Genomic DNA, 17,488 nt, shown 5'->3' on the forward strand with positions numbered 1-17,488 from the left:
CGAATCAGGAGGCAGTGGTTTCAGGGAAAGATGGGCAAATGTGGCGGATGAAGAGAGAGAATTGGTAGTTTACGACTGAGAAGAAGGTCTGGAATACCCACTTCAGATAATGAGTCAGGGTTTCTGAGAGGTAATAGTGGACTTTCCAAGTAAGGGAAAAACCAAATTGTATTGGAGAACCAAATCTTACAATAAGCCAGTTATTCAAGTTGTAACTTTTTTTCAGGTTGCTTGAGGACAATACAGAAGTAGAGACAAGGGACATTTTGGCCAAGCAGCCAGGACCATAAGGAAAATACCACAGGCTCAACTCTGTATTAGTCTCTAATCCTAGAGAATGAAATGCCAGGCAGGATTTGTTCAATATTGTGGGAAGGGCTGAAGCATGTCTGGATGGCTGACCTAATATAAGCTGACCTCAGGTAGGTGCTGGACAGAGTAGAGCTGAAGTAACTGAATGGGAAATGGCCACTAGCAGTAGAAAGTCTGAAAGTTTAGCCAGAGTGTTAATCCTGTGAACAAGGGATTAGAGTCTCAAAGAGCTGCTGAGGAAGGAGAGTGGTTGTCAGGAAATGGAACAAAGTGATAGACGACTTATGCTTATCTGATTGAGTGAGTAAAGGAAAACATGGTAAGAGATGTGACACAATCTGACAAAGGCCAAGACTTTTTTCCAGGAAATGGTATAGGGAAGTTCTGAAGGATAGTAGTATGTTCTGACCCCATGATAATGTGGGGTATTCCAAAGAACAAGGGCTTTGGAGACAGCCAGACCTGGATCTGAACCCTGCTCTGCCACTTGCTAGTTATATAACCATGGACAAGGTATTGATCTGAGTGCAAGTTAACTCACCTATAAAATGGAGATAAGAGTACTCATGGAACTATTGTGAGAAATATATTTATATATAGCATATACATATGTATACACACACATATTTGTATGTATATATACATATTTATATATACATACACATATACATGTGTATGTATATATATATTTATATATGGAGAGAGAGACAGAAAGAGTCTAGCACATAAAGACACTAAATAAAATAAATGGTATCTTGCAATAATAATAGCAATCTTTGGAATATTTTGTCCTTAAAAACCTTTAAGATTCATTCTTAAATAGATAAACAACAAAATCCTCAGTTCTGCTTTGGCCTGAGAGGTCAAAAGTAAGCCATTTCCAAATCAGATTAATTAGCCCTAGTTATTTTTATCACTTCCTCAAATAACCTAAGTTTTATTTAACATATTTTTAACATAATAAAAATTATCCAAATTCCTTTTAAATTGTGGACTCTAAATTAGATGTACTAGTATTGGGAGGATCTACCCAATAGTTTTTCTGGGATTATCTTGCATTATTTTTCTCCATCATTGGTTCACCTCGGCTATGCTCATGGGAACAATTACTGTTTTATGTACTGACTGTAATCCAGATGTATTCAACCTGATTGTGTTCCACAAGTATCCAATCATTATTTTATTCTCCTTGACCTTATTAATATCTGATCACTATGCTTAAGAGGCATGAGCTATATCTTCTTTTGAAAATATTATGTCTACATTATATCCAATCTACATTTGTACAACATAATTCACATGGATACAAAGAGAACAATTATTGAGATTACTTTATTAATTGTTCACTCATTCATTCAGCAAAACTTCTTTTGAAGATTTCTATATGCATAGCATAACCAAGTGCTATAAGAAATATGCATAAAAAGTATGGATATTTAAACAATGTTTATTCTACTAATCCATGAACAAGATATGTTTTTCCATTTATTTGTGTTATCAGCAATTTCTTTGCTCAGTGTTTCATAGTTCTTCTTGTAGAGATCTTTCATCTCCTTGATTAAGTATATTCCTAAGTGTTTTATTTTCTTTGTAGCTATTGTGAATGGTGGTTTACAGATTCAATGCAATCCATATCAAAATACAAATGTCATATTTCACTAAAAAAATAATTCTATGTTTTGTTTGGAACTGAAAAAGAGCCCAAATAGCCAAAGCAATCTTAAGCAAAGAGAACAAATCTGGAGGTATCACATTATCAGATGTCAAACTATACAAAAAGGCTATAGTATCTAAAACAGCATGGTATAGGTACAAAAATAGAGACATAGACCAATGGAACAGAGAACAGATATAAAACCATATAACTACCAGCAAGTGATCTTCAACAAAGTAGACAACAACATATGTTGGGGAAAAGAAACCCTATTCAATAAATGGTGCTGGAAAAATAGGATAGCAACAAGCAGAAGAATGAAAAAGGATCCCTATCTCTTACCACTTGCAAAAATTAATTCAAGATGGATAAAAGAGTTAAATGTAAGGCATGAAACCACAAAACTGAAGAAGAAAATGTAGAAAAATTCTTTTAAGTATCAGTTTAGGGAAAGAATTTATGACTAAGACCCCCAAAACAATTATGGCAACAGCAAATGTAAACAAATGAGACTTGATTAAATTAATCAAAGGAAGTATTTCCTTTGTACAATGAAGGAAATATTCAACAGAGCAAATAGACAACCTACAGAATGTGAGAAAATATTCACAAACTATATATCTGATAAAGGGACAATATCCAGAATCAACAAAAAACTCAAACAAATAAGGAAGAAAAACACAAACAATTCCATTAAAAATTGGGCAAAAGATATGAATAGAAGCTTTTCAAAACAATATAGACAAATGACCAAAAAAAATGAACAAGTGTTCAATGTCACTAATCATCAGGGAAATGCAAATTAAAACCACAATGAGATATCACCTTATCCCTGTTAGAAAGGCTTTTATTAAAAAATCTACAGCCAATAAATACTGGCATGGATGCAGAGAGAAAGGAATGCTTATACACTGTTGGTGGGAAGACAAATTAGTACAACTTTTATGGAAAACAATATGGAGATTACTCAAAGAAATAAATATAGACTTACCATTTGATCCAGAAATCCCACTACTGGGTATTTACCCAAAGGAAAAGAAATCATTTTATAAAAAAAAAAAACACATGTACTGGTGGAGTTTTTATTGCAACACAATTCACAATTGCAAAGATGTGGACTCAACCCAAATACCCATCAATTCATGAATTGATTAACAAAATGTGGTACATATATACTATGGAGTATTACTCAGCCATAAAAAGGAATGAATTAATGTCTTTTACAGCAATTTGAATGGAACTGGAGACCATTATCCTAAGTGAAGTATCTCAGGAATCGAAAAACAAACACCACATGCACTCTTTAATAATTTGGACCTAATTGCTGGGTACACATGGCACAGAAAGAAGTAAAAAATTGTTGGAAATCAAGAAGGAGGGAGAGGGGCAAAGGGAAGTGGTGAAACCTACCTAACAGGCACAATGAACACTATTTGGGTGATGGGCACACTTATTTTCCTGATTAAAGCATTATAAACGGTATCTATGTAACAAAAACATTTGCACTCCTTTAGTATATTTTGAAATTTAAAAGAAATCCAAATTGAAAAAAAAAGTGTAAAATATTTTCATATAGTTAACAAAATACACATGAGAAGAACTTACATCTAATATACTGCCTGGAAAATATTCAGCCCTATATAGTGACTGGGCTAATGTTTTTCCCTTAATTGGGCTTTCTACTGTATGTGAAGCAGTCCAAATAGTTCTTTGCTAATCAGCTAGAGAGGAAAAAAGGCCTTCCTTTCCCTTCTTTGATATTTGAGATATTCTTGGAATGGTATTTTATTGCCCTTTGGTGGAATATCTCACAAAAGCCAAATAATACTTTGTGTAAACTACAGACTTCTTTGAAAAGGTGTGTTTGAAATTTTTGACTCTGCTAATTTTCTGTCAAGTTAAACACTCAGGATTAGGAAGGAATTTGAGCATTTATAGAAAATTCTGACAATTTTTTATAAATTAAGGAAAGATTAAAGAAAATTCATTATAGTCAACAAATTTGTGGGAGTTTTATTTTGTGAAATGCATCCCCCACATTGTTTTTGTATTACTGATCTGGAGTCCCTAGTATTCATCCAGTTCTGCATTTCTAGGTATTTACATAGCATGGAAACACAGTGGGAGGAGGCCTCTTTTATAAATTCTCTGAGATCACCCTGAAGTGTTCACTAAAATCATAGAGTTCAAGTGCACCAAGGGTTGTCCCTTATTTTTCACTGGAGGAAAGGTTGAGGTTTGGAAAAGACCAGAAACTAGACCACCAATCTGGCAGAATCTGGGCATGAAATCAAGTCTTCTGACTCTATTTTATTTGACATTCTTTTTTTGAGTCAGAGTCTTGCTTTGTTGCCCAGGCTAGAGTGAGTGCCATGGCATCAGCCTAGCTCACAGCAACCTCAAAGTCCTGGGCTCAAGCAATCCTGCTGCCTCAGCCTCCTGAGTAGCTGGGACTACAGGCATGCACCACCATGCCCGGCTAATTTTTTCTATATATATCAGTTGGCCAATGAATTTCTTTCTATTTATAGTAGAGATGGGGGTCTCGCTCTTGCTCAGGCTGGTTCCAAACTCCTGACCTCGAGCAATCCACCCGCCTCAGCCTCCCAGAGTGCTAGGATTACAGGCGTGAGGCCTACCACACCGGCCTTATTTGACATTCTTGGATAACTCGTCTTAACTTTCTAGCAATTTGCAGTTTATTTATTGAGTCATGTCCCCTTCAATTCAAAGAATAGACTCCTATTTTTCCTGTTCTCCTACTTGCCCACATGTCACTCTTAATATATAAATTCCAGAAATATGATTCTAAAGGATTAGTTTCTAAGCATTCCCAAATTTTTAGCACCTCCTTTTAGCTCTTCCTAATGATCCAAAATATTGTAAATGTTCAGAGCAGAGGTAAAAAAAATAATGAGGTTTTGGTTCCAGCTCTACCATTTGTTAGTGACCACTGCAAGTTACTTGATATCTGTGATAGGTTGCATTAGTGTTCTGCAATGTTTCACTTTCTTCCACTCCTTCCATGTGGCTATATTTTTCCACCCCAGTGATACTGGGTTTAGCCATGTAATTTACTTTGTTCAAGATATATTATCAAGTGAAGGCTTCACCCAGAATGGTACCAACAAAGAGTACCAATGTTATATGTACTTGCCTAGTTTGATTTGGTCTCATGTGGTTCTACCATCAGCCATGAAAAAAGGACGCTCTGGGTAGCTCCTGGTCCCTGACTGACAGACAGCTTAAGCAGACCTGAACCCATTCTGCAGCTTGGAGCCTAACCAGCTGATTCCAGTTAAGCCTACAAAGACACTCTAGGCAATCCACAAACTTATTAGGGAGAAAAATTAATGTTTGTTGTTGTAAGTTATTGGGATCTGGGGTTATTTGTTAGGCAGCATTATCATAGTAATAGCTGACACAATGTTTTTGTGTCTCAAATTTCTAATCTATACCATGGGGTTAATATTTGTACTATACTTTTTCCATAGTATAGTATTATGTGAAGATTCATTGAGATGATACACGTAACATGTTTAGGTAGGACATTGCCTGTCACATTGTAGGAAGCAATGTCATCCATTATTGTGTATTATTATTTAGTAAACTATGCCCTCTCCAATAATAACCACATCAAAAAAAAAAAACCATGTTAGCATAGTTATATCACCTCAGTGTAATAAAGCAAATCCTGCCAAAGAATGGGGAGCATATGCAAGCATTATGAAAGAGCTGAACTCATTACCTGTGGTTACACTTCTTTCCAAAATCCTAAATCCTTTCCTAAATTCTTGCTGGGACAATGGACAACATGAGACCTTTGACAGGTAGTGGGTCTCTTCATTCTGAAAAATACACTAGCTCTTCTGCCTGTGCCTGCTACTTCCAGGGCAGCTTAAGAATGCGGTACTGGACAGGCATGGTGGCTCACACCTGTAATCCTAGCACTCTGGGAGGCTGTGGCAGGAGGATCATTTGAGCTCAGGAGTTTGAGACCTGCCTGAGCAAGAGCAAAACCCCATCATTACTAAAAAAATATAAAGAAATTACCTGGACAACTAAAAATATATAGAGAAAAAATTAGCCGGGCATGGTGGTGCATGCCTGTAGTCCCAGCTTCTCGGGAGGCTGAGGCAGGAGGATCAGTTGAGGTCAGGATTTGAAATTGCTGTGAGCTAGGCTGATGCCATGGCACTGTAGCCCTGGCAACAGAGTAAGACTCTGTCAAGAAAAGAAAAGAAAAGAAAAGAAAAAAAAGAAAAGAGAGGAGAGGAGAGGAGAGGAGAGGAGAGGAGAAGAGAAGAGAAGAGAAAGAAGAGAAGAGAAGAGAAGAGAAGAGAAGAGAAGAGAAGAGAAGAGAAGAGAAGAGAAGAGAAGAGAAAAAAGAAAAGAAAAAAAAAGAAAAGAATGTGGTACTGAGTACCTTCGCATATATTTCTTGGCCATTTTTATGTCTTCTTCTGAGAAATCTATGTTTGGTTCTTTGTCTTTTTAAAAATTGTTTTATTTGGTTTTATGCTATTGAGAAATTTTATACATTATTGGATATTAATGCATATCAGTTATTTGGTTTGCACCTGCACGTTGACACACCTATATAAGGAAAAATGAACTGTTTTTCCTTCCATACTCATGCTACTGTCAATATTTCACTTCTGACACCAGATGTGTGGGGTTCTCCCATACTAAGCAATTCTCTGACACCACCTAGGTGTCCTACAATTTAACTAAATTCTGATAGCATCTACCTAGAGATGGCCTCAAATCCCGTAGCTTAAGGATTTGTTCCCACAAGACTATCTGTACTTCCAGATGTCAATGGCAGGTAGTAGGGCCTCAGGTTATCCACAACTCTGCCTGACTTGGCTCATATTGGAGGTTCCCACAATCCCCTCCTTGAGTTTGATAACTTGTGAGAGTGGCTTACAGAACCTGGGAAAATAGTTTAGGTACTACTGCTGATTTATTTCAAAGGGTATTTTAAAGAATAAAAATGGACAGTCAGATGAAGAGGTACATAGAATGAGGTTCAGAAGAGTCCTGAGCACTGGAGCTTCTGTTCCCATGGAGTCAGGGTTACACCACCTTCCTGGCACATGGATGTGTTCTTGTTTACCAACCCCAGAAGCTCCCTGAAGCCCGGAGTTCAGAGTTATGGAGGATTCATCACATAGGCATGATCAATTATTAACTCAATATCTAGCTTCTCTCCCCTTTCCAGAGAAGGAGAGGGTGGAGCCAATGAAATGTTTTCATTTGAGGAGGATTTTTGCCTCAGCATAAGGGAGTTGCTTCACCCAAAGTTATGTACTCTCCCCAGGGAGGGCAGTTCACTTCATCTAATTTATGATGCAGGAGTTCAAAGCTCAACCTCCCTTGCCTCACTTTTATATAAGCCTGAAAGGAATTCCAAGCTACAGAGCCCCCATGGAATTGGGATCATCTGAAGCTTCTGTTACAACTGCATCCTAGTTCAATTTCTGCTTTTGTCCATTTCTACTTCTCCTACCTCCCTACAGCCATCACTCCCAAGAGCATTTCTCAATTGACCTCCTGCATATAACTCTCTGGTTCACTGTCTGTGTCCAGGTGGTGCTAGGAGTGGTCCTAAGAAGTAGAATCTAAAATGGGCCTTTGGAACTAGATCATGCACTGGCCAGCTGGCAATGAGGACTCCATCATAGGTATTAAGTGGAGTACTGATGGCCCCTGGCTTGCTCTTGTGCTATAATAGTTAACATTGGTGATGAACTGTGATGGATACCAGCAGAAGGGAATGCCTGGCTAGTGCAGTTATGTCAGAGACTCAAGAGGTAAAGGGAAAGAAGTCATTGTAGACAATGGAATCAGATAACTGTTGCTTTAAACTGCTCCTGATTTACTGGAATGAAATGTATAAAGACTCCAGAAATAGACTACACTTATACAATCAATATTTTCAACAGAGGTGCCAAATCAATTCAGTAGGAAAACATCCTCCATACAAATGGCTCTGGAACACCTGGAAATCCAGGTGGATAACCATGTATCTTGACCCTATTTCATACCCTACACAAAAATTAATTCAATATGAACCTTAAACTTTAATGTAAAATCTAAAACTACTAAGCCCTTAGAAGATAATATAGGAGAATAATTTAGGACGGGTGTCTTACTCCATTTTATGCTGCTACCACACCTGAGACTGAGTAGTTTATAAAGGACAGACATTTATTTCTCACAGTTCTGGTAGCTGGGAAATCTAAGATCAAAGCATTAGCATCTGGTGTCTGGTGAGGGCCTTTTTTGCTGCATTCTCACATGGCAGAAGGTGGAAGGGCAAATAAAAGGGCAAACTCCCTTCATTAAGACCTTTTGTAAGGGCACCTAATCTTGTTAATGAGGGTGGAGCCCTCATGACACAATCACTTCCAAAAAGCCACACCACCCAATACTGTTACACTGGAGATAAAGTTTCAATATGAATTTTGAAGGAAACAAAATATTCAGACCATAGCAATAGGCATAGCTTTTTTAAACAGAATAAACAGCAATAATTTTAAAATGATAAATGATACCTCCTCAAAATTAAAAACTTCTGTTTATGAAAAGACAATAATAAGAAAATAATTAGGTAAGCCATAGGGTGTGATAAAATATTATAAATTTACTTTAAATAAAGGCCTAGAATCCAGAATGTACAAAAAATTTCTTCTATTCAGTAATAAAAACTTTGCAAAAGATTTGAATAGTTCAGACACTGCACAAATAAACATGGTTAATAAGCACATATAAAAACTTATTGATGTCATTACTCATCAGGGATGTGAAAATATAAATCATAATTAGATACCTCTTCACACCTGCTAGAATGGCTAAAATTATAGACTATAAACAATAAATGTTGGCAGGGATCTAGAGCAACTAAAATTCCTATATGTTGCTGGAAGGAGTGTAAAATGATACAACCACTTAGAATATAGTGTGGCAGGTTATTATAAAGTTAAACACAACCTCTTAGACTCAGAAGTTTTACTACTAGGTATTTACCCAAGGAAAATAAAAGAGTGTGTCTAAAAAGACTTAACTGAAATTTCACAGTAGCTTTATTTGCAATAGCCAGAAGCTGGAAACTACCCAAATTTCCATTAAAAGGAGAATAAATAGACTAACTTTAATATATTTATACAATACTATTCAATCATAAGAAAAGCATTAAATACTGATATATGCAGCAACATGGATGAATCTCAAAAACATTATAAAAAGAGAAAAAAGCAAGACACATGAGACCACATTATGTATGAAGATCTAGAACAGGCAAAACCAATATATTGTATAGTGAAAAAAATCACAATAGTAGTTTCTTCTGAGGGTGAAGGTTGCTTAGGAAAGAGCATTTGGGAACTTTCAAGTGTGATGGAAAATTATTTATATCCATATGGGTCTGGTTATATAGGCATATCCATTTCTCTACTCATCAAACTATAACACTGAAAGCCAGAGCATTTCAATGTATATAAGTTACACATCAATGAAAGAAAGATAGAGTTAAAAAAAAAAAGTAAGTACACTAAGGGTCTTTATAAAGAATTTGAATACAGGCTTTCTTGAACTTGACTAACTTTCACATTCTCTTCCTTTTAATAATTTGTTGGGGGAATGATCATATTAGTGCCTTTACACGAATAAATTGCTGTTAAAATTTTCTTATCTATAAATCCATTCTAAGAAAACAATTAGAAGTACAGATGAGGAGATCTCAATAAGATGACAGACTAGAAGCAGCCTGTGTGCCCCTCTTTCAAGGAGAGGATTGAAAGTTGCAGGAGGATGCCCACTTATGTATGGCTGTTCTTGAAACATGATAAAACTCCAGAGAAGTGACAAGGATGTTTAAAATGAAGGAGAAGGTGACTGGGTGATTAATTTTGCAAGATTGGCAGGTACCTGAGGGAGAAATCCACGCATGGGGAGGATCAAGAGGAGAGAGAGCCATGGGGCTCCACACCCATCCTGCAGACACTGCAGCCAGAACTGTGAAGGGCTGACCCTCCACCATCACAAAATTCTGGACTGACCAGGGAACTGCTTGGAGTCTGTGCAGACAAATTGCACTGGAAAGTGGGCATAGCAGGTAGTGGCTACCAATCCCAGGCTACTGTAACTAACACCATTATGAGTACCCAGATACACAACAGCCTTTGCATCACTCTCACCAAGCTGGGGAGGGAGCAGGCAGAGTGGATGCTCCCCTGTGTTGTGCACTGTGACTGGGAGTCAAGTGCCTCTCCTTTCCATTGTGGGATCTGAGCAGAGGAGTCACTTCAGACACTACTTGAGAAGCTTTGTGGTGACTACTTCAGTGGGATCAGGGCACAAGGAGAACCCCCTCCATTCAGTGCCCTCAACATACAGACCCAGCCTCTGTGACCCCCATGTTACCACCCACCCCATGTTACACAACTCTACCCTTACAGTGCCCATGCTGCAGGAGCCAGCCTGTGTGGAATAACTTCTGCACTTTCCACTCTGCAGTCTGACACCACAGTCCCACCCATATAGCTTCTTCCCTGCTGCCAGGCTGCAGCTCTGGCTCTGAGGCTTCTTCTGCTCTCAGGTCAAGGATCCACCATTGGGACCTCACCGCAGCTTCTGAGACTGAGACTTTGCCTCCTGAGACTCCAGTATTGCCCCTGGAACCCAAGGCTCTGTCCCTGTGGCTCCAGTGCTCCTTCCAGGTCTGAACTCAGCACCTGAGATTCCAGTACTATGCCTAGACCCCAAGACCCCACTGCCAAGTCTCCACCATGGCCACTGGGCCCATGGAACTGCCCCAAGGTCCAAAACTCTGACAAAGAGCCCCATGCCTTGAGCCCCATTACACCTGAACCTCTTTAAAGTGAATGTCCATAGTCCAGACACCCATGACCACTGCCTAGCTTGTCTCATCCAGCTGTCACTGTCACCTCTGTGGGGTGACTAAAGGCACAGCAAATACCCCAAATGGGATTTCACTCAACTTCCAACTTGAACTTCCAACAACAATCTGGGAACAACCCACGACCACACATGAAGATCACCCAACACTGACTTGAACCGTGACAATAACTGTGACAAGGGAATGGACAAACCAGAACAGCTGCACTACAGGCTCTCAGTGGACCTGCTCCTCTGCTGCTGGGTCAATATTCTGGAGTAGGACACAAAAATGCCATCTAGGGACCTCCCCTTCTTCTCACAAAGTAAGAGAGTTTTCAACAAAGGAGAAGAGGTTCCCTGAAAACCTATCAGCCCTAAGCTGAGAGAAGAGGATTCAGATGAGAAGAAATCAGCAAAAGAACTCTGGCAACGTGAAAAAACAAACAAATAAACAAAAACTGTTTGACATCCCTAAGGGATCACTATGGATGGCAAATGAGATAAGTGAAATTGAAAGGAAAGTTGAAAACCAACAAAAAGAAACAAAAACATTTCAGGAAACCAAGAAAAAAATGAAAAAGTCATTAAAGAGCTACACAACATAAGCAAGGATATAGTAGAACTTCAAGAAATGAAAGAGTCATTTAGGGAATTTCAAAATACAGCAGAAAGCTTCAATAGCAGGCTCAACCAAGCAGAAGAAAGAATCTCAGAGCTTGAAGACAAAGCTCTTGAGATAACACAGTTATTCAAAAATGCAGAAAAGGGAATAAAGAAAACTGAGCAATTATTCAAAGAAACATGGGACTATGTGAAATGAATTAATATATGAATTATAGGTATTCCTGAGGGAGAAGAAGAAAGCAAAAATCATGGAAAAATCTATACAAGGTAATTACTGAGGAAAATTTCCCTGGTATCACCAGAGATTCAGACATCCAACTATAATATGGGCATCAAATGCCAGGAAGATTCAAAGCAAATAGTATATCTCCAAGACAGATAATAATCAACATAGCCAAAGTCAAAATGAAGGAGAAAATTCCACAAGCAGCAAGAAGAAAACAACAGCTAACCTACAAAGGAAAACCCATCAGGCTAACAGTAAACTTCTCAGCAGAGACCTAATGAGCCAGAAGAGATTGGGTTTAACACCTTTAGTCATCTTAAACAGAACAACTGCCAGTCAAGAGTCCTATATCCTGCAAAAATAAGTTCTATAAAAGACAGAGGAATAAAGACTTTTCCAGATAAGCAAACACAGAAGGAATCTGTCACAACTAGACCTGTCCTACAGGAAATACTCAGATCTAAATTATACATAGATCAGCACAATAGATACCCATCAGTATAAACTCACTCAAAGGCTAAGTTCATAGTTCTTATAAAACAATAGCACAAGATGAAAAACAAAGCAATAAGGTACTGCCCAACATAATGAACAGAGCACCATCCCATATATTAATATTATCACTCAAAATAAATGTTCTGAATGCTCCACTCAAAGGCATAGATTGGCTAAATAGATTTAAAAAACACAACCCAAGTTCTCTAGGAAACTCATCTAACCCAAAAGAATTCACATAGACTCAAGGTGAAAGAATGGACAAAAAATAAATAAATCTACACAGAGACCAAAAGAGAACAGGTGTAGCCACTCTTATATCAGATAAAAATGACTTTAATTCAATGGTAAAGAAAGACAAAAATGGTCATTATATAATGCTAAAGGGAACAATTCAAGGAGAAGACATAATCATCCTAAATATATATATGTACCTAACAGAGGAGCTCCCAAATTCATGAAACAAATCCTACTAGAGCTAAGCAAAAAGATAAACAGTAGCATGGTAATTGTAGGGGACTTTAACATCCTACTGACAGAACTGGACAAATCATCAAAGCAGAAAATAAATAAAGAAACACTGGATTTAAATGGTATTCTAAAACAAATGAACCTAACAGACATTTATAGAACATTATATCTCCAACTATTGATAAACATTCTGCTTGTCAGCACATAGGACATCCTCCAAGATTGATCATATCATAGACCCCAAAACATCTTTCAACAAATTAAAAAAAAATTGAAATAATATCATGTATATTCTCAGACCACACTAGAATAAAACTAGAAATCAATTTCAAGGCAAACACTCAAATCTACACAAAGTCATGAAAATTAAACAACCTGCTTTGAACAATTGTTGGGTCAATGATGAAATTAATATAGAAATCAAATGATTCTTTGAACTAATGACAAAAGTGACACAAGCTATTAAAATCTAAGGGATTCAGCAAAAGCAGTTCTGAGGAGAAAATTCATAGACTTAAATGCCTACATCAAAAAAACAGAAAGATCACAAATTAACAACCTAATGTCATATCTCAAGGAACTAAAAAAAGAAGATCAAACCAAATCCAAAGCCAGCAGAAGAAAAGAGATAATAAAACTCAGAATAGAAATGAATGAAATAGAACCTAAAAAAATAATACAAAGTGTCTATGATGCAAAATGTTATTTCTTTGAAAAGATAAACAAAATTGACAGACCCTCTGGTAGATTAACCAGAAATAGAAGAAAAAAGACCCAGTCAAAAATGCAAAAGCAGATATTACAACTGATCCTACAGAAACACTAAATAACATCCATGAATATGATGAAAACTTCTATGCACATAACTAGAAAATATAGAGGAAATGGGCAAATTCCTGGAAATAAACAACTCCTAAGACTCAGTCAGGCAGAAGTAGAAATCCCGAATAGACCAATAATTAGCAGTGAGATTGAAGCCATTATAAAAAAATCTCCCCACAACAACAACAACAACAAAAACTCAGACCCAATGGATTAACACTAGAGTGCTATCATATCTACAAAGAAGAAATGGTACACATCCTGCAGAAATTATTCCATAATATTTGAAAAGGAGGGAAGCTTCCCTAACTCATTCTATGAAGCCAGTATTACCTTGATACTAAAGCCAGGAAAGGAATCAACAAACAAGAAAACTACAGTTCATTATCCCTTATAAATATAGATGCAAAAATCCTCAACAAAATCCAAGCAAATCAAGTTCAATAAGACATAAAAAAAATAATTCATCATGATAAAGTGGGCTTCATCCCAGGGATGCAAGGATGGTTCAAGACACGTAAATCAATATATGTGATTCACCACATAAACTGAAGCAAAAACAAAGACCATATTATCATCTCAATAGATGTAGAAAAAACATTAAACAAAATATGGCACCCTTTCGTAATAAAAACCTTTAACAAATTAGGCACAAAAAAGCATACCTCAAAATAGTAAAAGCCATATATGACAAATCCACAGCTTACATCATACTGAATGGGGAAAAGTTGAAAGAACCCCTAACCCCAAGAAGTGGAACAAGACAAAGGTGCCCACTGTCATTACTTCTATTCAACATAGTACTGGAAGTCCTAGTCAGAGTAATCAGAGTAATCAGTAAAGAGAAAGAAAGGGTATCCAAGTCGGGAGAGAGGGGGTCAAACTATCACTCTTCACTGACAATATGATCTTGTAACTAGAAAATCCCAAAGACTCCACCAAAATAATAAATCCATTCCTAGAATGGATTTATTATAGTAAAATATCCATTATTTAAAATAATGGATTTATTATAATAAAAAATCCATTCCTAGAATGGATAAATAAATTCAACAAATTATCAGGTTACAAAATCAATATACACAAACCAGTAGCATTTCATTTACTAATAAGAGTCAAGCTGAGAGTCAAATCAAAGACTCAATACTATTCACAATAGTTGTAAAGAAAATAAAATGCTTAGCAATATATTTAAACCAAGGAGGTAAAAGATCTTTACAGGGAGAATTGAAAAACACTGAAAGGAAAAACAAATGGAGAAAATGTCTCATGCTCATGGATGGGTAGAATCCACATTGTTAAAATGTCCATACTGACCCAAGTGATTTACAGAGTCAATGCAATTCCCATCAAAGTACCAACATCATATTTCATAGATCTAGAAAAAATAATTCTATACTTCATTTGGAATTTAAAAAGAGTCTGAAAAGGCAAAGCAATCTTAAGCAAAAAGAACAAATCTGGAGGCATCACATTACCAGACTTCAACTTATCCTATAAGGCTATAATAATCCAAAGATCATGGTATTGGTATAAAAATGGAGACACAGAACAGAGGAACAGAACAGAGAACCCAGATAGAAAACCGTCTACCTACAACCAACTGATCTTCAACAAAGCAGACAACAACATGCACTGGGGAAAGGAAGCCCTGTTCAGCAAATGGTGCTGGAAAAACTGGATAGCCACATGCAGAAGAATGAAACAAGATCCCTATCTCTCATCAAAATTAATTCAAGATGGATTAAAGACTTAGACATAAGGCTGTGGTCTCCAACCCCTCAGCTATGGCCTATTACTACTGGTCTATGGCCTATTAAGAACCAGGAGCTATATCACCACCTGAGCTCTTCCTCCTACCCCACACCCTGTCCCATGGAAAATTGTCTTTCCTGAAATTTAGGAACTTGGTTCACAATAGGAGGTGAGCAGCAGGTGAGCGAGTGAAATTTGATCTTTATTTATAGGTACTCCCCATCACTCATATCACCACATGAGCTCTGCTCCCCTGTCGCCTATCTGTGGAAAAATTGTCTTCTATAAAAGCAGTCCTTGGTGCCAGAAAACTTGGGGACCACTGATTTAAGGCATGAAACCACAAAATTTTTTTTAAAAAATATAGGAAAAATTCTTTTAGACATTGGCCTAGGCAAAAAATTATGACTAAGACCCCGAAGGCAAATACAGCAACAATAAAAATAAATGGGACTTGATTAAATTAAAAACCTTTTATACAGAAAAGGAAATAATCAACAGATTAAATAGATAACCTACAAGATGGTAGAAAATATTTGCAAACTACATATCTGATAAAGGGCTAATATCTAGAATCTACAAAGTACTCAAACAAATCAGCAAGAAAAAAACCAAACACCTCCATTAAAAGTAGTCAAAATACATGAACAGAATTTTTTCAAAAGAAGATATACAAATGGACAACAAATATGAACAAATGCTCAATGTAATCATCAGGGAAATGTAACTTAAAACCACAATGAGATAGATACCCCATACCCCTGTTAGAATGGCTACTATTAAAAAGTCCAAAAACACTAGATACTAGCATGAATGCAGAGAGAAAGGAATGCTTATGCATTGTTAGTGGGACTGCAAACTAGTACAACCTCTATGGAAAACAACATGAAGATTCCTTAAAGAAATATAGACTTACCATTTGATCCAGCAGTACCACCACTAGGCATCTACCTAAAGGAAAGAAGTCATTTTATCAAACAAACCAACAAACAAAATCTCAAAACAACCCACCTGAATGTGTACTTAAATGTTTATTGCAGCACAATTCGTAATTGCAAAGATGAGAAGTCAACCTAAGTGCCATCATATCATGAGTGGATTAACAAAATGTGGTTTATATATACTACGGAGTACTACTCAGCCACAAAAAGGAATGAATTGATGTCTTTTGCAGAAATTTGAATGTAACTGGAGACCAACAGCCAAAGAGAAGTATCTCAGGAAGCAAAAACAAACACCTCATGTACTGTGTAATAATTTGGAACTAATCTATGGATACACATGGGCACAGACAGAAGTAAAAGTAATTGAAAATTAATATGGAGGGGATGAAATAAAAACCTACCTATTTGGTACAATGAACACTATTTACATGATGGGCACTCTAATAGCCCTGACTTAAGTATCATAAAAGCTATCCATGTAACAAAAACATTTTTACCCCCTAAATTTTTTGCAATAAAAAAGAAGTACAGACCAAAATATATTTGCAAAGTTGTTTATTGATGTGTTTTGATATTATATTTGCATAAATGAAACCAAAATGGTAGAAAATTATGGTATATTTACATAAGGAATTATTTCATAGAAAAAATATTATATAATTGTTATATAATCATGAAATAATAATAAATTAACATTTTTGAATAATACAGAATATAGAATTATATAGATGGCATTATTTTATCCATGCAAATAATATGTGAGTGTGAAACCCTGGACAAATATGCACCAGATTGATAATAACCATAATATCTGGGGTTATGGATGATTTTTATCTTATTTAAATTTTATTTTTTATATTTCTACTCTTTTTATAATCTGAAATAGATAATAAGAGTTATAAAGCTTAACAGTAAATGAAAGTAAGACCTAATAAAGCCCTGAATTTTTTTCTTTGCTCTTCTATAGCCACTTGACTTTGGATAAATTATCTATGAAAGCATGTGGGAAACCCACTATACTTTCTCAAAAATCAACTACTCAGTTGCAGAAAGAGGATATTGAATTAGATTTTTTCCTTCCTGATGAAACCTGCTCCTCTCTCTCCTCTGGCTCTCTCCCCATCTCTCCTCTCTGTCCTGCTCCAATTCTGCTAGTCTCTGAACCATGAAGAGCAGTGATGCTCTTTAGGAGATTTTAGCAAACACTGATATCACTAACATCCATGCCATTCTAGAAATACATTTAATTTGGCTCCATTTCCTAGTCTACAAACTTGTTTT

The sequence above is a fragment of the Microcebus murinus genome, chromosome 2 (genome assembly GCF_040939455.1).
Source record: "Microcebus murinus isolate Inina chromosome 2, M.murinus_Inina_mat1.0, whole genome shotgun sequence".
Classification (NCBI taxonomy): Eukaryota; Metazoa; Chordata; class Mammalia; order Primates; family Cheirogaleidae; genus Microcebus; species Microcebus murinus.